General features: G+C 40.3%; 1 protein-coding gene across 2 annotated transcripts in view; it reads right to left on the bottom strand.

Annotated features, from left to right (window-relative positions):
• The window catches only part of RHOBTB1 (Rho related BTB domain containing 1), a 103,926-nt gene that overhangs the window by 43,773 nt on the left and 35,907 nt on the right, over positions 1-24,246 (bottom strand). The window contains exons 1-2 of one of the 2 annotated variants that reach the window (XM_058543379.1): positions 20,407-20,493; positions 18,259-18,309 (exon numbers count right to left, since the gene is read on the bottom strand). The gene's annotated coding sequence lies outside the window, so the exon portion shown is untranslated. Of the gene's footprint in view, positions 1-18,258; positions 18,310-20,406; positions 20,494-24,246 lie in introns of those variants that run through there. The other variant, XM_058543380.1, reaches the window with a different exon arrangement.

The following is a 24,246-nucleotide window of genomic DNA, read 5'->3' as shown; positions in this document are numbered from 1 at the left end:
TGCCAACACTTTGATTTTAGCCCAACGAGACCCATTTCAGACTTTTGGTCTCCAGAACTATAAGATAATAAATTTGTGGGGGCCGGCCCTGTGGTATAGTGGTTAAGTGCATGCACTCTGCTGCTGGTGGCCCGGGTTCGGATCCCGGGCGTGCACCGATGCACTGCTTGTCAGGCCACGCTGCAGCAGCGCCCCATATAAAGTGGAGGAAGATGGGCACGGATGTTAGCTCAGGGCCAGTCTTCCTCAGCAAAAAGAGGAGGATTGCCATGGATGGTAGCTCAGGGCTGATCTTCCTCACACACACACACAAAAAAAGATAATTAAATTTGTGTTACTTTAAGCCACTAAATTTTTGGTAATTTTGTTACAGCAGCAATAGGAAAATAAAGCAGCATGCTTTTGCTATACAAAATGGCTTCCCAAATTCTAAATGTTGTTTGCTATCTCAGTGCCTTACACATACCATTCCCTCTGCCAACCCCACTCCATTCCTTGTCTGCCTGGCAAATTCTATTCATTCCTTAAAACCTTATTCAGATATTACTTGCTCTAAAAAGCTTTCCTAACTTCCCCTTGTCCCCACAGACTAATTTACTTTCTTCTCTGTACCAATAAATGGTTCTGGGAAAAGCAATCACAAACACAAATACACACACATACACACTCATTTTTTCCTATATTAGCAAATTATAGAATGGTGGTTTGTGAACTTGACTCCGGAACTCAGCCAGCATCACCTCTACCACATTCTTTTGGGTTGAGCCAAGCAACCACAATCCTCAAATTCTCTATACCTTCAAAGTGCCCATCTTGTGCACTTAACGAGTCATCAAGTGTTTCTGGGGTACTACAAGTGTTTCTGGGGTACTACTATGTGCTGAAGTGCTTGGAATATATGAGTATACAATGCCTCTCTTCTGTAAAGCTGTCTCTGACTACTCACTGTGATCCGTAAGTCCCCCAATTTAATTGCAACTCTCCCCTAGGATCAGCTAGGGGCAGAACAGTGACATAGCCAATGTGACCTTAGCTACCCTGGTCTTCTCTTCAAATCTTTTCCCTTCCTGTGGTGGTACCCTGTCCCCACCTCCGTCCTTAAAATGATGGCCTTCATGGTGTCCTGTCCTTCTTCTTAAGAAACAGGCTCAGGAAGTGTCAGGCACATTCGCTCCCTCAATCACACAATAACTAGATGACCATTAGAGTCCCGTCCCCATAATTCAATAATTCAGGGGCACTGTGGCTGATGAAATTCAAGATATTCCTGCTTGCCCCAGATAAGTACACTTTAGTATAGGGCCACTATTTGAATTCAGGTGAGGGTCCAAGTCTCTTCTAACATTATAAATTGAGGTATTAGGGAGAGTGGGCAGGGAAAGGTTTATCATTTGTCTGACACACCTCATTAGGCATCTCCTAATTGCTCTGAGTCATCCCACCATCGGAATATGCTGCCTCTTACCATCACTTTTGCTGTGTCTCTTGTTGTATTTGCTATTTCAATCAAGGCATGGTGAGCAGTCTGCTTAAAAACAAAACTCTAAGGTCCATAGAAGGGCCTTTGCACTTTTAGCTCCCTTCAGCTGTTCATAGACAGTTTGAACGATGCTATTGCACAGCCACTAAATATTCTTGTCCTTCAGAAAAGCATATAATCTGAACTTTAAGAAATAATTTAACTTGGTCATTAAAAAATACTAGTGGAACAAATTTTAGTGTATTTGAAGAGTTAGCTCTGAAAGAAACACTGAGAATTTTCTATTATTGAGAGAAACAAAAGGGAAATGTTAAGAGTTGCATAATAACTATAGCCAACAGCCAAGTTTCAACTGTGCAGATTTCATTACCCTGAGCTCTTAATCACCAGTCCTAGGCAGGCAGGAGCTGCTTTCTGCATAATATAAACATCTCAGCTGGAATGGAGAATGGGTCCAGAGCTGGGAAAGAGACAACCGGGGCTGGGCTGGGCTTCCTCAAATCAAAACTTCACAGAAATTTATCTCTAGGATAAAACTGCCTTTCATCATTCAAACCAATAATATTTTTTCAATTGAAAGTTTTGATTAAAACAGAAAAGCGAAGAGATTAGGTAACAGAAAGGACACTGCATAGAAGTCCAGGAATACAAACAACACAGAGGCACTTTTTTTAAACATCCACTCATTATCCTCACCAGAGCCCTGTGATAATGGAAACCTATGCAAGATCATGCTTTTCAGTTTTTTAAAACTCCATATCAGTGGGGAAGGTGAGCCAGGATTAGAAATAAACTTTCTCTTCTATCAATCCACTGCCCTTAACAAACACTGCCCGAATTGAAAAATATAAAAGATCAAAAAGCTTAAAAGACGCATAAAATTTCAGGGTAGATTTCAAAACCACCATAAGTAAACTGTGTACTATGTTCTAGACACACTGGTCTACTTTCGTCTACAAATATGCCATGTAACCTCTCCTTTGGTGACTTTGCCTTTGCCATTACTTCTGCTCAAATGCCATTTCTCATGTCTCTGATCCACCCAAAAGTTCATTTTGGAAGAAGATGCACTTAAAACATTCTTCCTTTATATCATCTCCTACAGTATTTATCAAATTCTGATTTGTAATATTGACAATTATGCTCATATGTATCTCGCTTCCACCCCACCAAGATTATACATTTTTGACAACAGAGACTCTTATTCATCTTTAACTCCTCAAATCTTTTCACAGTCCCTTGGCCACACATGGCTTTCAATAAATATTTGTTCAGTTGAATATAGAAGTACAGCCATTTCACCTTCCTTAGGAAAACTTCCGCTTGGGCCTGGGAGAGAACTTGCACTCAGCTATCTCTGGTGGCTGATCATTAAGCCCGTGGCCTCGAAAGCAGCAGCATGTGGCTAAGCCTGCAGTCGGTGAGACGAACACCTTGAGGGACATCTGTGTGGCCCATCGTGAGTGCAGTATCTGACAGATGGCATTGCACCCGCCATGGCTCCCTAGCAGGAAGAGCATCAGTAACCATGGGAACCATCGGAGACCAAGGACGAGGCCCTTTCACCAAGCAGGAAGGCGGGGGGCAGGAGGACCCCTGATAGAGGCAGGCAAGAGCAGCTTAGGGCCAGATTTGATTGAGAAAAATAAAGGAATGTGATCATTCACTGTGTTCTAGTGCCTACAGCCAATTTTTGAATCTTAATAATATTTACATATAAGAGTCTCATAAAGTTCTCACTCACTTTTAGACTTTAACATCCTAATTCAAGAGATTCCCAACCCTTTTTGATGAGTCACTACTTGGCTGGAAAAGAAGGGGAAAAGGGAGGCACATGTACTTACTATATATGGAGAACGATTTATAACTGACATGAAAATGAGTCTTGAATGAAGGAGTTCAGTCTATGCCTGAAAGAGCCACATCACAAAAGGCAATTAGCTGGACTTAAGGCAAGACCGTAATGAAAGACTAGACGCCTTGGATCCCCTTCTGACTATGTCTCACTAAAATTAGCCTTGTTCCATATAGACAGCAGACTCTACAACAGTACCAGAAACTAAGGATAGGGAGTAACCCTATATCAGAAATTGGAAGGATTTCTGCCAAATTCACTTCCATAGAGTCAAACGAAAAAGTCAGAGAAGACCAGCAGACTGCCCATTTCCACAGGGAAAGGAGTTGGCCTGGGAGGTAAGCAGGACGTTCTTCTCCACAGATGCCTGTGATCTGGAGTAATGAGAGCTGGACTGGCTGGGGACAAGGGTGGAAAGAGGAGGCTGTGGAGCCACTGGAAAGCCATTAGGAAACCGGCATGCTGCCATCAGCAAGGAGTAGTCCCAGTGACTGCCCCCTGCTGAGGATGGACCAGGTAGACAGCACTGAGCATGGTAAAAACTCTTTTGGTTTTAGCTTCCTCCAGCCTGCTCGACCAGACGGTTTCAGTTTTGTCACTGCAACAGAAGTGACTGATTTTGTGAGGTTAATGCAAGAGGCAGTGGGGTGAGGGGATGCAATCCCTAAGACTGAACGTGGGTATATTTTCAGTGTTGACTTTCCTCACCACTCTTATCTCACGCTCCGAAGTCCTCTCAACCCGTACTATATTGAGTAGCTTTGCTTGTCGACTCTGGAACTGGGTGGGTTCCTGGGTCACCACAGAGTACTACCTTGGTCTCTGATAGAGCCTAAGGTTATCCGAGCATTTGGAATATACCTCAATCCTTTTTTATAGGGATGGAGTAAACAGAGACCATTCAACATACAGTCTATTAAAAACCCTGACGCATTGGGGGCTGGCCTGTTGGTGAGTGGTTAAGTTCACGTGCTCCACTTTGGCGGCCCAGGGTTCACAGGTTCAGATCCCAGGCACGGACCTATGCACTGCTGATGAAGCCATGCTGTGGCAGGCGTCCCTCGTATAAAACAGAGGAAGATGGGCATAGATGTTAGCTCAGGGCCAATCTTCCTCAGCAAAAAGAGGAGGATTGGCAACAGGTGTTAGCTCAGGGCTAATCTTCCTCACCAAAAAAAAACAAAAAAACCCCACAAAAAACCACAAAACCCTAATGCATAGAAAAAGACAAGCAATTACCTAAAGATGTAAAGCAAAAATCTTCTACTGAAGTAGAGAAGCTATAAGAAACAGCAGAAGAAAAATTTTTAAAAAATATCTGATCCATGTACTTAATCATGTAAAAGAAAATAATGCAGGTATATAACCTAACAGCAGATGAGGTTATAAGTAGGTAATAGGACAAGATAAGTAAAGGTCACGTATAAATGAAATATAAAATAGCCAAATTAAAAGCCATACTGGCAGCAGTAAATAGCAACCTTGAAAATGCAGTAAAATGGATTAGTGATGGACAGGCCAAACATGAGAAACTCTCTCTAAATATAGAAGGAAGGCCATTTGAAAAGACGTAATGGAAGATAATTGATACAGGGGCTGACGGTCGAAAAGCAATAATCCGGAAAGTATGGGTTCTTGAAGAACTAAGGAAGCAAAGCGTGATTTAATAGAACAAAATTTTTCCAATACATAAAGGAGGAAGGGGTGGGGAGAAGAAGGAGGAGAAAAAGAAAAGAAAGAGTCCACATCTATATATTTTTCAGTAAAATGTTTGCCAATGCAAAAAGTAATCATATAATAATCCTTTAAGTATTTTAGCAAAACATCTTGTTTTTTTTTTAGCAAAACATCTTTTAAAACTAATGGCCAAAAACATTTCTTTCTACAAAGAAATAGTAATATGGACGACCATAACTTCACCATATACTATTTTAAGACAATAGAAAAACACATACACAGCCTTGAAGAAAAAGGACATAATAACAAATTTCTGAATCAGGTCAAATTGATACTTATGTGAAGGCAACATAAAGCTATGTTTAGACATCAAAGACTCAGGGGGCAAAAACTCAGATTTCTTTAAGGAATTAAACTGCTCAAAGATGATTGCTAAAACACCCAGAGATAATTCAAATTACAAACTCAAAAATGGGCATTTCAGTTTTAAAGAACTATGGAAACTAAAATCAATTGAAAATATAAGACCAGCCTACCTAGTTATTTTGATTTTGGTTGCAAAATTATATAGAAAAATTATCTGTAAAAGATAATCTAGAAGGCAAAAAAGGGGCAATTCATAGTAAAAGATAACAACAATAATGAACCTTCAGAGACCAAATGGCATATAATAAAAATGAAGAAAAATTCTGTAAGTATAAGGAGAAATTAATGAAAATAACTGACATATATAAGATGAAAAAGCAGAATCGACGTCAGATTAAGAAAGCAAAAATGCAAAACAAACATGGAGGACTTGAATAGCATAAAAAGTAGGGTTAAATTAATAGATTCCCCATATTTTAAAAAATCTAAAAGAAGAGAGTGTACTTTCTTTTCAAGTGTTCTTGGCACATTTACAAAAGTTGACCATATATGGACCATAAGCACAAAAATCCCCCAAAGCATAAGTTGTTATCAACCAAATTCTCTAGCCACAAAAAAAAAAAAAAAAAGAAAAATTACAAGGAAAGGTTTTATGACAGCAGCAAAAAAACTCAACCACTTGGAAATTTTAAAAATACTTTCTGACATACCCATCTAAGGAAATAACTATAAACGGAAAATGTTTTAAAAGCAAATATATTTATCACATGTTTATTAAAAATAAGAAAAAAATGAAAACCACCTAAATCTATGACGAGTGAGGGGAAAATTAATTAAGGTACTTGCTATTTGATCTTGGGCAAATTAATCTCTAAACCTCTATTTCCTTATCTGCAAACTGGGGGTAATTACCTCCCTCAATGGGTTGTTGTGAAAATTAAATTAGATAATGCTCATAAAATATTTTAATCACTATGCCATCAAGAGAACACTCAATAAATCTTATCTATTAAGACTGCCATTATTGAAAATTATGTTTACGTTGAGTTTGGAATAATATAGAGAAATGCTAATGTTCCAATTAAGGGGAAAGTGCAGGACGGTAATCTGAAATACAGTTGATGAAAACTACATAAAATAAACAAATATGTGTAACTCGAATAAAATTGGGCCTCTTCTTTCTCTCTTGGGCCTCTTCTTTCTCTCACTTTAAGTACTATGTTAGCACAGTGACACATCTAAAAGAAACACAAATGTGACTTTTAGAAAGCAGTGAAAACAAAATGGGTATTTGAGAATAGAGAGGTGTGGTTTACATAATGTATCAGGCATCTTGCAGCAAAACTCCTAAAAAGTCTCTTTGGAATGTTTTCCTCCAGAGTTCCACGTCTCATGGCAACTGCTCAAATCTGTCTTTCTGCCTCTCAGGACCTCAGACCATGCTTCTTCAGCCCCTCTTACAGGGCTAGCCATTGCTCTCTGCTTCTCTTATTTGCATTTCCATCTATTCCTCCCCTCCACCAACTAAATGGATCTTCCTTGGGAACCACCCTTTTACTTGGGGGGGAGGTGGCGAAGGGGATGGGTGGGTATTAATATGTGAATACTTAAAATTTAATAATCGTGTCTCTGTGATCTAAAGGGAAGCAACATCGACTTCTTCCTTCTGCAAGAACATTGCATGGAAAATAAATTGGCAGGAAGCACACTAAACAGATACCAGTGATTATTGCCGGACAAGGCAGCTATAACTTGTTGCCATTTTCCTACTTTCCTTTAGTTTTCAAATTTCCCACAGTGTAAATATATTACCTTTTCTTTATTTTGTAAATTGAGATAAGATTCACATGTCATAAAACTTACCCTTTTAAAGTGTACAATTCAGGGGTTTTTATTATATTCACAAAGTCGTACGCTATTTAATTCTAGAACATTTCCATCATCCTAAAAAGAAACCTTGTGCCTATTAGCAGTCATTCTCCATTCCCCCCTCCCTCCAGCTCTGGAAACCACTAATTTACTTTCTGTCTCTATGGATTTGCCTATTCTGGACACTTCTTGTAAATGGAATCATATGATATGTGGCCTTTTGTGTCTGTCTGTTTTCTACTTAGCATAATGTTTTCAAGTTCATCCATGTTGTAGCATGTATCAGTACTTCAGTACTTTTTATGGATGAATAATATTTTTAAATGTATTCTACACTGGGAAAAATATTTTAGCTTTTTAAAAAAGTGATGAGTACATAAATATAACTCTTGATTGTTAATTCTACTAAGAGTACATGGATACAATCCAACAATAATAAATGATTTTTGATGATGCATAAAACTGTTTTCAAAACCATATATTTACAAAGCTTAGTGAGCCTGTTAAACCTGCTTTTTTCTGACTCAAGCTCTCAACTAAAAAAAACATAGGAATTTAAATGAAACTTGCTGAATGTCAGACACACAAATGGAACTATACAAAGAAAGAGCTGTGGACACCCCAGATACATATATACAATTCTATTTCAAAAAGAAGATGAAAAATTCTTGGCTTTAAATTTTGAGTGTTCATAGGGAATACTTTTAGTAACTGAAATGAGCAATTTTAAGAAATTGTTTGGAAACATAGCACATGAAATATTCTGTGGCAATCAATTGTAGTTAATATATTTTAAGCTTGAATCAATATAGTATAATTCAGCTTTACATTAGTTAAGAAGAAAGAAGCTCCAAATTTGTCTGTATGCATGCTGTGTATGTATTTGTGTACCTGCAAAATAAATACTGAAGTACACTCAGTGCACGAATTTAATGTTATAATCTTTACTTGGCAAGGCAGATTCTACATATTTTCAGTTACAAGGGAGATAGCTTGATCAAAGCTGACTGCAGCTAGCTCATAGGAAGTAACGGTGCAGTGAAAAATAAAATTTCGTAAATGAATGAGTTACCCAGGACATAAAATTTGGAGCACTTCAAACACACTGAGGGTGCAGTGGGGTGGTGACCAGAAGTGAGGTGCTCGTGGTGTCTGGTTCTTGATCTAAGTGCTGGTTACATAGGTATGTTCAGTTAGCCAAGTCATCAAAGTGTCCACTTGTGATCTGTACACATTTCTCTATGTTATACTTCAATAAATTTTTTAAAGTTAAAAAAAATAAAGCAACAAAAGATCCTACACATTGATTTTGGAGGGCCTCATGTGAGTCAGCCTTAGCTAACGGCTGAATCAGGAAGCTTTGTCAAGAATTAATAATTAAAATACTGGTTAAGTCTTTAAAGAGATGTCAAAGTTGTAAGTGCTCGTTTGAGAAAGCTAATATCAAATCTGTAGACTAAATGCGCTTAAAAATCCATCCTCATGAAGAAAAGTCTCCACAGGGCTCTGTAGTAAGTTGTTCATTAAAAGCATTCTCTAAAGATGTCACTGGTTAGCTTCTGTAGCACCAGGGAGACCATTTGAGGTGAAACCTTCAGATATGATGACAAACAATTGCATTTAATCATTTATGAGACTATAATATGTCAGTTAGGATTAGGTTATGCTCTGATTCAGGAAAATCAAGAAAACTGCTTTTTTCTTTCCCCCAGGATTTCTTAGCAAAGTTACACCATAAATGCAAAAGTCCTGGTGGACAAAAATCAGACTCCTTAAAATCTTATATTTTACTCAAGATTATTGGCTCACAGCAATGTACAGATTCTAGCTAGTATTTTCACGACATGTTCCTACACCTTCCAACTCTAGCTAGAAATTATTACTGAAAGATTGTACATTTTTAAAAAGCAGGATGAGGCACTGTTTGTGGGAGTGGGAAATGATACCACTATTCTGGAGTGCAATTGGCATTCAAAAGATTTAAATGTCTATAACTTGGATCCAGTTCTAAGACTTTATTCCTAGAAAAATAATTAGAGTACACAAAAAGATTTCATTAAAGGAATATTCATCATATCACTATTTGTGGAAACAAAATATTGGAAACAATTTTATAAATCTAACAACAGGGGATTGGTTAAAAAAGTATATATATCTGTATAATGGGAGCATATAGAGCCATCAAAAATGTGTTGTAGGAGTACATTTATTGTTACAGTTAGACGTTCATGACAAATCTTTAAATGAAAAAGATTACAAAAAAGTTTACACAGTAACACCATTCCTTCAAAATTATGTACCTAAATATACACAGAAAAATTTGGGATAGAAATATATTAAAATATTAATGCCTACATCTTTTAGGGGATAATATTATAAGTGATTTTAATTTTTTTCTTTTTCCTTATCTATATATTCCACCTTTTCTATAATGAATGTGTGTTATTTTATAACAAAGAAATTTGTTACAAAAGTGGGGGTGGGTAGGAAAACCAGGGAATAGAATTTTTGTGTGTGACGGGGCCGGCCCCATGCCTTAGCGGTTAAGTGCGCGCGCTCCGCTACTGGCGGCCCAGGTTCGGATCCTGGGCGCGCGCCGACGCACCGCTTCTCCGGCCATGCTGAGGTGGCGTCCCACATACAGCAACTAGAAGGATGTGCAACTACGACATACAACTATCTACTGGGGCTTTGGGGAAAAAAGGGAGGAGGATTGGCAATAGATGTTAGCTCAGGGCCGGTCTTCCTCAGCAAAAAGAGGAGGGTTAGCATGGATGTTAGCTCAGGGCTGATCTTCCTCACAAAAAAAAAAAAAAGAATTTTTGTGTGTGAGAAAACATTCTTCTTTCATTATGTGGAATTAACGTCTACTCTTTACTTTCCTGCTGCATACCTTTAGAGCTTTATGTGAACTGTCTTTCACATGCTAGGAGACCACCTTGCTGTTCCTGGAACCTTTCTTTCAATTCTGAACAGTCATCCCCCTCATCAACAGCCATCTTGGAGCTCCTGGGCATTCAGCTCCCTTGACTTACATCAAAGGAACTAACATCTCAATAGTCCCAAACACAAAAACTACACAGCCACTCAGCCTATGATTCTGCAGCAAGGATCCACCTGCAGAAGACTAGGCGTAGGAACAAGCCAATGGGAAACCTCCTTCTCTAATCTTTCCAGATGAAGTTATCAGACTTTGAGAGATTTCAGTTGTCTTTCAGAAGAGAGTTCCTGGTCTATTTCAAATAAATAGATTTTTAAAAATATTAGAATCTGAAATATTCTAAGGCTTCACTGCTGATTTTTGTTTGATACACACAAAGGGAAACAATTTCGTTCCTTGAAGCCTCTTTCCAGGATCCTTAATGATCAGCTGCCAAATTTAGCCTTGGCTCCATCTCCACCATGTCTATTATTCCTCCATGCTATTGATGTGACGCCAAATCTCATCCCTATTTAGAATGCACAAGAGCAGATGTCTTGATAAAAGGGGGAGTTGGTGAACCTATATTGAAAAGAGCCAGGAGAACATAATGTAATGAATGGAAGCACATAGCTTCATGGCTTATGGTGCATTCACACAAAAGAATTAATAGCCTTGGTCATATTATATGAGAAAAGAGAGGAGAGGGAGTTGTAGAGAAGACAGTCAAAAGATCGGCTGCTCATTAGAATCACTGGGGGAATTTGTTTTGCTTTAAATACTGCTGTCTGTACAAGAATGTTCTTAGCAGCACTATTCATAATAGCTAACAACCGGAAACAACCCATCAACAGTGGAATGGGTAAATAATAAATTGAGGTCTATTCATACAATGGAATATTACACAGCACTAAAAATGGATGAACTACTGCTATGTACATTATGAATAAGTCTCACAAACATAATATTGAGGAGAAGAAGCCAGACACAAAAGAGATTTCATTTGTATGAAAGTTCAAACTCAGGTAAAACTAACCTATAGTATTAGAAGTCAAGATAGTGGTTACCTTGGTTGGTAATTACTGGATAGGGGCTTAAGAAGGGCTTCTGGGTGCTGGTGAGGTTCTGTATCTGCATTTAGGTGCTGGTTATGTGGGCGCATTCAGTTTGTGAAAATTCTTTAAGTTACATACCTACGATTTGTGTATTTTTCTTTAAATAAGACATACTTCAGGGGCCAGCCCAGTGGCATAGTGGTTAAGTTTGTGTGCTCCACTTCAGTGGCCCGGGGTTCGCAGGTTTGGATCCCAGGTGTGGACCTACACAGTGCTCATCAGGCCATGCTGTGGTGGCATCCCACATACAAAACATAGAGGAAGATTGGCACAGATGTTAGCTCAGGGACTATCTTCCTCAAGCAAAAAGAAGATTGGTGACAGGTGTTCGCTCAGGGCCAAATCTTCCTCACCAAAAAAAAAAAAAAAAAAGATATACTTCAATAAAAATGTTTTAAATTCAGATTCCTGGGCCCTAACACGAATCTACTAAGACTGTAGGTTACAGATTTCCTGGAGTATTCTAATGTACGGCCAAGGTTGAGACTCCCTGGACCAGAAGATCTATACCCCGTGGTGTGCTGCAGCCAGCTCCTATTAGCCCACAAGAACCAGTTCTTAAATTTTCAGAATTTTTGCAAGCCCTTTAAAATAGGGTCAGTATTAAAATTAAAGCATGTGAGGTTTTGATTAAATAAATTATACTAAAAACAAAGGTACTAAATACTTAAAACTCATCACTTTCTAATTATTTTACTGTTATCTATATTTTTGAGGTTATTTATGCCAATTTTATCTGTATGGTGGAAATATTATATAATGGTGTGCTTCTGTGCCATTTCTTCCCAACTCTGTTCTCAGTCACAATGGTAGCTTGAAATTGGCCATGGTGGGAGTATTTACACTATAGAAATTGGCAACCACTACACATCAAGGCTTGCTTTATTGTTCTGTTGATTGTCTTGACTTAAGAAAATGATTTAAAAAGGTTAATAATGCAGATTAAACTTAAAAGTGGGTATATGTGTAGCTGTTACATTGTGAAAAGCACATTTAAGGAAATATCCTCACAGTATTTAAAAGCTATTAGAGGGTTCAGCAAAGGAGTCATTCATATCTTTGATGAATGAGTACAGTTCTGACATATGTCTTTGTTGCATCACTTTTGTCTTCCTCATTAACATAATGGAAAACATCAGCCAGCATTTATACGAGAGCTACACTCCTTCATCAATTGTCCGTAGGTAAGCTATGGATGGAAGAGTTCAGCAAAAACCAACAAGCAGGCATTCTGTGAAACCCAATGGACTATATGGAATTTACAATAAAGTGTCTTGTATATTTTATTATTTGTAAATTGTGTGCTATACACATTCTACATGTCAGTAAAATTTATAATCAGCTTATGTATGCATATAAATGCATTCTTTTTTTCCCAGAGAGCTGGTTGATTTACCAGCGCACCTCTGTCTGCATCCCTTCCAAGTTTAAGATTCCATGACTCTCTATTATGATTTAAGAAACAAGCAAACAAAATAAGGTGGGAGGCTTATGGCCTATATGGCATGAGTTTCAGCAGAAGACATAGTAACGACTATAGTTTAGAGCCTCACTGCTCGAAATGTGGTCCTCAGCCCAGCAGCATGGGCATCAAAGGGGAGCTTGTGAGAAATGCATAATCTCAGGTACCACTCAAGAACTCCTGAATCGGAACCTGCATTTTTTCAAGATGCCCGCGTGATTTGTATGCATATTAAAGTTTGAGAAGCACTGCTTTAAAAATAAACTTCTTGGTATGAACCCAAACTTATATAACCAATTTGAGATTAGTAATAATGTTAGGAACAATCTAGCAACTGGTGATCTTTAAGCATCTAGCACCAGTTTAGCCACTTCATAGCACATAGGGGAAACATACAATTGCTATCCCTAAACCTGAAGAAAAGGACAAATGTCCACGTGCAATGTACATTTGTCAAAACCGCACCACTAGGACAATAAAGGCTATTCTAGGCCACTGGGATTATTAATTTAAAAAGGGGGAAAGGTAGAAGAAAGAAGAAAATCACAACAGTACCTTTCCTCCATGTATCTGACGAATAGTACATGTTGCCAAAGACTTGGTTCCAAAAATCCAAAGCAGGGCAGCAAGTGCTACATGACAAAAGTGTGGCAGCTGGGGAGAGAGTGTGATGAAACACCTCCCGGAGATGTAATTTAGCCCAGGGTAGTTATCAAGTGCTGAGGGTTAAAGGCGCAAATTGTAGTGCTTATGCTTCTCCTGTCGATATATCAGTTAGTCACACAGGACAAAAAGAAGACAGGGCCCACAGACAGAGAATACTTGATACTAGAGTTAATTGAAATGATGGTAGGAAAGTCTCATGGGTTTCGAAATTGAAAGCAAAAATGTTCTACTGGCAATAACAATCTCTGGAAATATTTCTTAGTTATTTGGTTGAAAATATAGTAGTTTCTTTGAGATGCAAAGGTCTATGTGGAACACACGTTAGATACTTAAACAGTGTCTGGAAGGAAATGAGAGCCACAAATCTCCAAGAGGAGCTTGGTATTAGTTTGAGGCAGAAACTGAAGCAACAAAATAATTCATGTAAAACTTGGCAACCCTAGAGTGTGAAGAAAACAAATGTAATTGTGACTGGGCCACTGGCATCCAGAGAGACCACCGGGCCTGTTTTTACCCAAGAAAAAGGGTTATTATAACCATCCCTTGCAATATCAGAATTCAAACGACTCTAGTACGTTTGGCAGCAAAATGATATGACTGCCCTAATGTGTTATAACATTTCCCTTGAGATACTCAGGAAGGCTAAGGGAACTAACCCTTATTGAGAACCTGCTATGTGCTTTACATGTGTGATTTCATAACATCCTCATAATCCTCTGAGGGAGGTGATCCTGTCCCCATTTTATAGATGAGCAAAATGAGGTCCAAAGAAGTATTTCACACACATCACATAGTTAACAAAAAGCCAGAGCTCCACAGACAAAATTGAAAAGCTCCATACTTGATTAAAACAAATTGCTCAACAAAGACAGCTTGGAAGGGATCAGAGTACAGGGCTTTTATGTTCTGAATAAGAGGAAAGGACTGTTCTATCTTTCCACTGCTGGAATCCTCTTATCAGCCATTTCTGGATATATCTTAGGTTTCAGGTGTATTTCACACTTGACAGTGGTAACTTTGGCTAAGTTGGAGGGTTGAGAAGACTTGGCACTTTTCAGGCAGTGTTATGTAATAGAATCGAGCCCTGGGCTGGGACTTGGAAACCTGGGTTCAGTTCCAGTTGTGTCTCTTATTAACTATGAGAGTGGGTAAGTTACATTGCTTCTCTGGGTGGCAGTTTGTTTCACCTCTGTGAGGTTGGATTAAGTATCCTTAAGTGCCTTTCTGGGTCCATGATTCAACCCTCCATGACTCAACTGTTTAAGATTGTGACTTCCATCAAAATATACTGGAAACCACCTGAGAGTTAACAAATTTGTCCAGGCAAGGATGCTATCTGGTTCAAGATACATAAAACAAACAAACAAAAAACCCACAGGAATAATTATTCAACTCCTATACTCCACCTGCAAGAGTAACCCGGAATGAAATGGTATAAAGCGTTTTTTTCCCCCTAGGAGTTCATTTAAAAAGAATATATATGGGCCGGCCCCGTGGCTTAGCGGTTAAGTGCGCGTGCTCCGCTACTGGCGGGCCAGGTTCTGATCCTGGGCGCGCACCAACGCACCGCTTCTCTGGCCAAGCTGAGGCCGCATCCCACATACAGCAACTAGAAGGATGTGCAACTATGACATACAACTATCTACTGGGGCTTTGGGGAAAAAAAAGGAGGAGGATTGGCAATAGATGTTAGCTCAGAGCCAGTCTTCCTCAGCAAAAAGAGGAGGATTAGCATGGATGTTAGTGCAGGGCTGATCTTCTTCACAAAACAAACAAACAAAACAAAACAAAACAAAAGAATATATACTCAAGTTCTTAGACAGACCTGGGTGCAAATCCAAGCTCTACCTCCTATTGGCTCTTTGAGTTAACATATCTGAGTTCCATTTTTTGCTTCTGTAAAATTGGAATTGATAATGAATGAGCTGTAATGCAGTAAAGCATCTGGCATCTAGTAGGAGCATAATAAGTGCTGGTTATTGTTATTCCACTGGTCATTAGGGGTTTGGACTATGGTTGGCTAACAAGTCAAAGGAAATTTCTCCACAGAGGGATTGAGCCTGAGATGGTAACCTCATGGGGAACTTGCCATTAACCTGTGTCTATGCAACAAATAACCTCAGGTACAGAGTGGAGAAATGTAATTGCTTCTTCTGGACTTATTGGCATTTCTTTCTTTGTAAAACTTTCTAATTCACCTCTCAGTGGATAAAACCTTATCAGAGACATGCTGATGTACTTGACGGGACAGCAGGAGGGAGTATTTGAAGACAGGAGTGTCCTGGGACATCTGGAACGAGTGGCAGTCATACCTACATTTCATTCAGTGTCTTTATTTGCCCATTTCCCAATTTCAAAAGATGCCAGGAAGAGGAGGAGGTGACTTCACTTTGTTTATAAACTAAAAAACCAAACAATTCTGATGCTGACATATGAGTAACTAATCTATACAGATCCCATCCATTTGAGTGACTGCTTCTTGCCCTCCCCGCCAAAGCTTTCCCTTTCCCCCTCCTCTTCCCCACCACTCACACACTCTCCCACCTTCTACCCCTTTCTAAACACACACCACTTTTGGGGACTTATTTTTCCTTCCGTCTCCAAGTTTTGTTTTGGTGTTGCGAGGTTAGTGGGAAGCCTGGGTGGAGAAAAGATGAACACAAATCACCCATACTCTTTAAACCCCATCATGTGAAGCCAGAGTGAGGTCTTCAAATAATGCGATTGAACTGCCTGTTTTCTAAAAGGAAGACCAATAGAAAGATTAAAAAAAAAATTCCTCTGTTTTCTACAGTTATATTTCCTGAGCAAAAACACAGTAAAATTAAAAATGTTTCCAGCCCTGTTTTTAGATAAGTCAAGCATATTGCCAAAGCCTTCTGAAGTTCAAAAAAGCAAATGATTGCTAATTAAATTATTGTTAGAGATACCATGCTAATTCTAAGGTTTCTTTTGGCAATAACATTATATGATTCAGAGTATAATTTTACTCTTTAAGTAATTATAGGTTTATAGTTGCTATATTGATATTTTTATGACATACCACTGTCACAGCTAACCAAATATCAACTGATGGTGAGGTCTTGACCTCTAATGAGATCTTCCTAGTATTATGTTGCTCTTTTGATCTATTATATAATGATACACTATATAACAACCTTTACAGGACAAAAGTTGTTATACGACAGCTTATAACAATTCTGTTAAATGCTTAAAAGTATCTTTCAACTAATTAAGCTTTTAGGATTATTAGCTTGAGTAAGGGGTATCAGTACATTAAAAAAAGATGATATATTAAGGTTTTCTTTAATAATTTGTTCCCCATTTCACTTTTCATTACGCCTTTATATAATACTCCCTAAGAAGGATTAACAACGGTTACAAATTATTCTACAAAATGTAGGTGGGGAATATGGAAGAGGGGGAAGAGAAGGCTGTTAACTCACGCAAAAACCAAAAACATCTTGCTTAATTTTTAAATACTGGCCATTTTCAGGACTTTGGTTGGGATTTATCTATTATGTTTCCAAATCTATTTACATGGCACATTTCCGACAAACTGAGGTTCCAGAAGGAATCCAGTACTTTTAAGCGTGCTATATTGTAATGCTTTCTCAAAAATGCCGTGCAGATTCAAGCAGCTCATGATTTTGTTACAAAGCTTTTGAAGCAATAACGCCTTTGAGTTTGAGATACTGTAATTTAGTGGTTCTAGATGAGTGCATAATCTCTCCCTGTTGGGTTGAAATTCTACATTCTGTCTTTCCCCAAACTCTCACCCATTTATCATCTATACAGACAAAATGTGTGCTTGGAAACTTTTTTCCACGCATACATGGAATTGCAAAGTAATCTCACAGAATGGAAAATACTGAACTTCTCATAAATTTACCATTGACCCCCAATTCAACATGATCTTGATTTATTCTCTAATTTTTCCTACATGAATGTTTAATATCATGCCTTTTAAATCTGTTTCTAAGAGCCTTAAGAGCAAAGGCCCATGATAAAACTTTTCTTAAATCTTTGACAGTGCCGTGCCAAAAAGTACACATGAATACTTATTATTTCGCTGTTTTACTTAAGACAATGGAATTTATTTGTTTGCAACAGCTGGGCCATTGAATGTTATTATATGAGCTGTAATTACCAAGTTATCTTAGGCAAGTCACTTAACCTTTCTTGGCCCCAGTTTCCCTATTGGAGAAGATTTTTTTCAACTAGAGAGTTTAGGTTTTAGAGTAAGACAGAAGTTTTTTTTACATCCTATTTCTTCTATTTACTGTAAGTAGGAATTGAACCTATTATCTAAACTCTCTAAACTTCCAATTCCTCACCTGTCATTTGGGGATCAAGAGAGCAGTTTCACCCCACAGGGATCTTTTTGCTGCAGAAGGAGAACATAAATGTAAAGAATGCAGCACATTACCTGAACTTTGGTTCATGCTCAAAGATGTCAACTATTATTATATCAACTTTCTTCCAGCTCTAGAGTGCTAAGATTAGGATAGAGGTAAGGTTTTAATTATCAAGCACCCAAATCCCCAGTAGCCTTAGCTGTTTTGGCACCACTTGGATTCCCAAAGTAAAAAAAAACTCTTATAAAGGACAAACTGATTCAAGGACGATTTTAGTACCACTTTACTCACATAGTAAATAGAATAATTTTAATAATCATTGAACTTGAAATATCAATATAGAAATTATCATTCATAATTGAGTCCATAAAAAATGACAGACAAATTGTTTTAAGACAAATGACTAAGAAACCTGTTCTGAAATGCATGCTCAGAATTAGACACAGGATATCATCAATCTATGGTCATGGGTTTGCACAAAGACACTGACCTGGCTTGCTGGAAGTGAAGAACAGAACACCCTGCTCACAGCTGGACTTACCTACACAAAAGAGAGAAATACTTTATAAATCCTACTGTTTGCCAGGAGCACATGGGGAGCCACTAAAATTTTCAACATACATTGTTTTCTTTTTCTCCCCCAAAAGGGCAGAATCTGCCTTACTCTTTTGCTAAGTGGCAGTCTTAAAATGGCATTTCTTTGGGTCAAATACATCCTGAAATAGCTAGGCTAACATTTTGTAGCATTTCTGAAAATATATTTCTGAGCATTTGCGGATCATACGAAAAAAGCTTTTGGCCCCAAACCCATGAATAGGAACAAGGAAAACCTTACAGGCATTTTACAATACATAAGTCATAGAAGTAAACATGCTATTCCTCCAAAATAGCACTTTTAGACAATATTATCATAAGTCCAAATAATTCTGTTTTCTCCTATTATATTTATATAGGTAATAAGTTATGTTGTTGAGCCAATGACATCAAAGTACCTGTGTTTCTATTTCCACCTCTACAATCACACATAGCCAGCCCTATGTATTTAAATTTACACTACCTTCAAAATTTGGGAAAATAACAATCAATGGACAAGTTTAGAAAAATACTGACCATGATTTTATTGCTTCCTAACGATTTTTCAAAGTCTTCCACACTGGGATGAACTAGTTAAATCCCTTTCCCACTAATATGTCCAAATATGATCCAGGAATCTCAGAGGAAACCTTGTTTAATAATAATTTACTGCCCACTCCACCTGCAGAGCAGTATGCAGACATTATTTATACTGAAAAGTTTCGTATTTATTTTCTAGCAACCAGTGACTCTCAGGCGTCTACAAAGTTATTGGAAACTAAATATAATTCCAAATTTGCAACGAGTGTTTGTAAACAAACTTAACAGTGTATGTTTAGAAAAGCCTAGAGCTTGCCAAGATCAAACAAACACAGCCTTTTGACTATTTATATCTGCTGATAGTGAGAGGACCTTACACAAAGATGAAAACTACTGATAACAGTATTTTTGCAGTTTAGAGAGGGTACACAGTACAGAGTAGAATGTGCAGCACAGCCCGGGTTGGGGGTGGGGGAGCCCCAAACTAGTGAAACCTCAAGCTGAGCATCTGGCTGGGGTCCAACAGAGCCGCGTGAACAGCATAGGTTAGGGGAAGTTCAAAGTCAAGGCCACTCTTCTGGTCTTAACTTCCTAGATGTTCCTAGGTCTGGATGCCTTTGTGTATATATCAACCTTCATGCATCCCCCCTACCCACCCCCAGCAAATGTGTACAGTCAGCAGGAAAGGCACAGCTTGTGTGCTGACGTGCAAAGCCAAGTCAAAACCCTGCGCTCGGCGCTCCCTTCTAACTTTCTGGCTTGTCCAAGTCTAAATATTGACATTGCTCCTCAGTTAAGATGTTTGATACTGCTGAGGATAGAAACGGCGCAGCTAACAGTAGGATCTAATAATATATTTTTACATACTTGTGCCTTCTTTCCACTTCTTTTTTTGCGGGGAGGGGGTTCGATTTCCTAGTCTGCACATCTCCTGCCCACCCCCCACCCCATTGTTCTCCCGGAAAGCTGAGCACACAGACACAAGGTAAGGTGTTTTGCTAGCTCCTCATGGCAGCTCCTACTGTTGTCACAGCAACTCACAACAGACTCCATAGACACGGGGTTGGGGGCGGGGAGCGTCAAACTGTGGGCTGACCAGTCAACTCTCATAGGGATGCAAGCGCCCAAGGGGCTAGTGTATCCCCCTTTTCAGGTCCTCCTCCCCACCACTGTCCTTCGAAGAAAAAAAGCCCTCTTTTCGGCGCGGCACCAACCCCTCCCTGGCGCAGCCAGCCTGCTAAGGGTGCCTGTTGTACATTTTCTCAGTTCCAAGTTAGGGGTGCGGCTGTGCAGGCGCTCCTAGATATCTCTTCTGCTTGCCTCTGATATGGGGGTTCCCGGTCTCGCAGAGAGGCGAGGGCGGCTCCCAAAGCAGCTCGCTCCCACAACTCTCTCTCGGGACGCTGCTGGCCGCGTAGCGCGGCCCGGAGCCCCCACAAGCCACCCGCTGGGGCCGGGGCGGTGGGGGCTCCGGGGCGGCTGCTCGAAGTTTCATACCATAGCGCACTCACGACACAGAACCTACCCTGAAGCCGAGCGAGACGCGAGCTCTCTCCGCCTTCAAGGGCTGGGGGAGCGGGGGGGCCCCCGCCACTCAGCAGCAGCCACGACTGCGCGCGGTCGCGGGTGTGCGGGGTCCCTGCGCGCGGCGTGCCGCCCGCCGCCCAACTTTGCACAAAGGCAGCATGGCACTGCCTCTCCTGGCGGGCTCGCCCAGCGCCGCGGCCGCTCTTCCCCGTCCGGGGCGAGAGGGGCTCGCCCTTTTCCACCCCCCAGCCCTCCCCTTCTCCTCTTGCCCCCACCCCCCTCCCAGGCGGGCCAGCCGGGCGGAACAGAGCGCCAGGCACCGAGCTCCGCCGCCGTGGCGGCCGCCGCTCGCGCTGTGACGTTAGCAGTCTTCACGGCTATTTATATCCACCCGATTGGATTTCATTCATGAAACCAGGGCCTGGTGTGTCTGTGCGCCGGGGCGCTGGTTGCAAAGGTGCCTCAGCTTTACGCAGACCCGGGGTGCCGGGCTCGGAGGCGGATTGCCCAGCACAAATACGCGCAAGGCACGGGAGAGCCCGGCGGATCTCCCTAGCGGCCGGGAGGGGAGGGTCAGGGCGATCTGTGACCCGGTCCTCTATCCAACCCACCCATTCCTGTGCAACTGCTGGCCCTTTGTCCCAGGCTCTGCATAAGTAAGTTGGGCCACTAACCGGCTGGGCAGCATGGCTTTCTTCCCCCTAGGAGCTGACCGGCCGCGGACTCCGAGGGAGGACATTGGCTTTTGTTTCAAAACCGAGCCCAGCTGCTGACTAAGGGCTGCGTTAGCCCAGCCTCCTCCCCAGTGCGGCTGCACGTGCTGTCGGGCTCGCCCCTCTGGGTTCCCTTCCTCTGTGACTTGGCTCCTGGGGTCCCTGCACGGGGCGTAAGGACGCACCGCTGCCCCCGACCCAGATAAGGAGGTGATTTACAATCTCCTACAAATGGCTGAGTGAGGAAGTGAAATTGACTTCTGGGCACTCATGGATTGTCAGAATTCTTGGAAGACAAAGACGGTCCATCCCTCCTCATGAACTCGTCTCACTGTTCAGGCTGACCCTGAGCGCCTAGGACAAGACCAGGGGTGGTTTTCATGCAGTCACATAAATACTTATTGAGTGCCTACAGGATGTCAAGCCCTAAGAAGATGACAATGAACACAACCAACCTGGTCCCAGCCCTCAAGGAGCTTCCCGTCAGCCTGCTCAAATTGGTGTGCCTTAAACCTCCTCACTCCCAGCCTATAAACAGGCAACTGGGAGATAAAGGTATTGATGTGTTCAGCTGCCTTAAGGGATTTGTTCATTTAATAAACCTTTATTGAGGAGGCTGTGTACCAAGGGCTGGGGGTACAAAGAGGGCAACAATGTGTCCTTAGTCCTCAAGGAGTTCTCAGGTAACTGTGTTCCTGAGGTTTTGAAGGGCTGGGAAAAAGGGAGCCATATTTTATTGCAAGGGCCATTTCTTTGTGTTATCCCCTGAGAAACAGAACATTAGAAAAAATTATAAGTGCAAACAAACCCCTTTGTGCCTCAGTTTCTTCCAGGAAACCATCTTCAGTTTCCCAGATGGAATACTTCCTCTTCCTTCCCAGGATCCCCAGATGAGTTTTAGTCCATTGGGTATTCCTGCTCTTCCCCACTAGTTTATATTCCCTTCGGAGAGAAAGGCTTGCCTGGTGCTCTCAGAATGCCCCCGGAGACCCCAGAATATAGTGAAATTCAATGTTTTTACAAGGAAAGGTATTAAGGACAATGTCCTTTGTTTAAGTTTTTGAACTTAACTGAACTGTTTTTGGAAATGCAGTTATCAGTCCCTAATTTTGGATACCTGGAACAGGAGATAGCGAAAAGTCAAGTGCAGGGGTCTGCTCTAAGAACTTCAAGACAGATACAGGAGGGAGTGATTAATTTACTTGGCACAAAACTGACTTCCCTCAGTCTATTTAAAAGTGACTCCATTTTGAAAGGTTTAATCAATATACATTCTTTTCAGGAACACATTTCTTGGGAAAAGTTAATTAACCCTGCTCACTCCTAGCAATCAGTCCTCTTTATTGCAAGCCATTCCTCTTCAAACTGCTTTGGGGGCTAAGACAGAGGGTAGAAACTCAAAAGAAATGGGAGTCAACATGTACTGCAGCCTTTACATTTGGGAGGCAATGGGCTGGGAGGTTTAAACACATTTTCTCAATTAGTCCTAAGAACAACTGATGAGGTAGATGCTATTATTATCATGACCACTTCACAGATGAGGAAACTGAGGCATGCAGAAGTAAGTAGTTTTCTGAGGTTTTGACAGTTGCATTTGCACCTGGGTCAGCCTGTGCCGAGACCTTATTTTATCATGAAGCTGCTTTTTGACATCCTGTCTTTCCTCAGTTTCTTTCATTTTCTCAGTTATAAATTAAGAAGAGTTAAGTGGCATGCTTAAGCAGCAGGCAGGCACTAGGACCAGAAAGATACCTATACAAAGACCCCAGTTGGCAGGCTACCATTCAGATATTGCCTTCCATCCCCAAGGGGCACTGAGGCTCAGATAGGCCTTCCAAAAGATTCTTCTTCTATAGGGGGTAAAGAACAAACAGCCATCATGGAATTACCCAGTTGGCTGCCTAAATGACCAGAAGAACTTTCAGCAAAATTGATGTAAAGGGTAATTCAGATATGGCAGAGGAAAAGTCACTGTTCTGGGAAGTCCTTCCAAACAATGGAGTGAACTGTGGAAGAGGTTGCCACAATGGTGCTATATAGCCCCAAAATTTTACATGTGAAACCCCCAATTCTGGAAAAGTTGGAGAAAATGCAGCAAGGAGTACAGACTATATTTGGCAACAGGGAAGGAGAGAAAAGGAACAACAGCAAATAATCCCTGAATCACTGCCATGAACTATCCCTGTCCTTGTTATTACCACAGAATAATCCACATTTATATACTACAATTGATGCTTGCAAATAAAATGAATACTACTCGCTTTTAATAAACATAAAAATTGGTACTTAAGCTTAAATAAACCAAGACTATTTATTTAAACACTTTCAGGATTGTACTGCACAAAAGTGGTATAAAAACTTTTGACTAGCTTTTATGGTAAATATTTAACCAAAGTCATAGGATTCAAAAAAATTCCCACAATCAAGATACAGAACTGTTCTATTATCACAAAAGAACTCCCTCACACTACCTCTTTTTATTTGCGTCCACCCACCAACCATTAAGCTGTTCTCCATCTCTAGAGTTTTGTCATTCTGAGACATATTAATGGGAACATAGAGTACGTAACGTTTTGAGATTGAGTTTTTTATTTTTGACTAAGCTTAATGCCCTTGAGGTTCACCCAGGGTGCTGCATGTATCAATAGTTCATTCCTTTTTATTGCTGAGCAAATTTCTATTGTATGGATATACCAGTTTGTTCATCAATTTACCCACTCAAGGACATTTGAGTAGTTTCTAGTATTTTGCTATTATGAATAACACCGCTGTAAACATTTGCATATAGGTATTTGTGTGAACATAAGTTTTTATTTCTTTGGGATGGATGCCCAAGAATGTGATTGCTGGGTCATATGCTAAGAAACTCTCCAACTATGTTCCACAGTGGCTGTATCATTTTACATTCCCTCAGTAATGTATGAGAGATCTAGTTTCTCCACATTCTCACTAGCATTTGGTATTACCGTAATTTTTTTAAAAATTTCAGTTGTTCACTAGTTTTGTACGTACAACTCATTGTGGTTTTAATTAACATTTCTATAATGCCTGATGAAGTTGGCACATCTTTTCATGTGCCATCCATATCTCTTTGCTGAAATATCTGTTCATGTCCTTGGCCTATC

This window comes from Diceros bicornis, chromosome 6, assembly GCF_020826845.1.
Source record: "Diceros bicornis minor isolate mBicDic1 chromosome 6, mDicBic1.mat.cur, whole genome shotgun sequence".
Taxonomy (NCBI): Eukaryota; Metazoa; Chordata; class Mammalia; order Perissodactyla; family Rhinocerotidae; genus Diceros; species Diceros bicornis.
The sequence above is the reverse complement of the archived record's forward strand: the minus strand, read 5'-3'. Positions and strand labels throughout refer to the sequence as shown.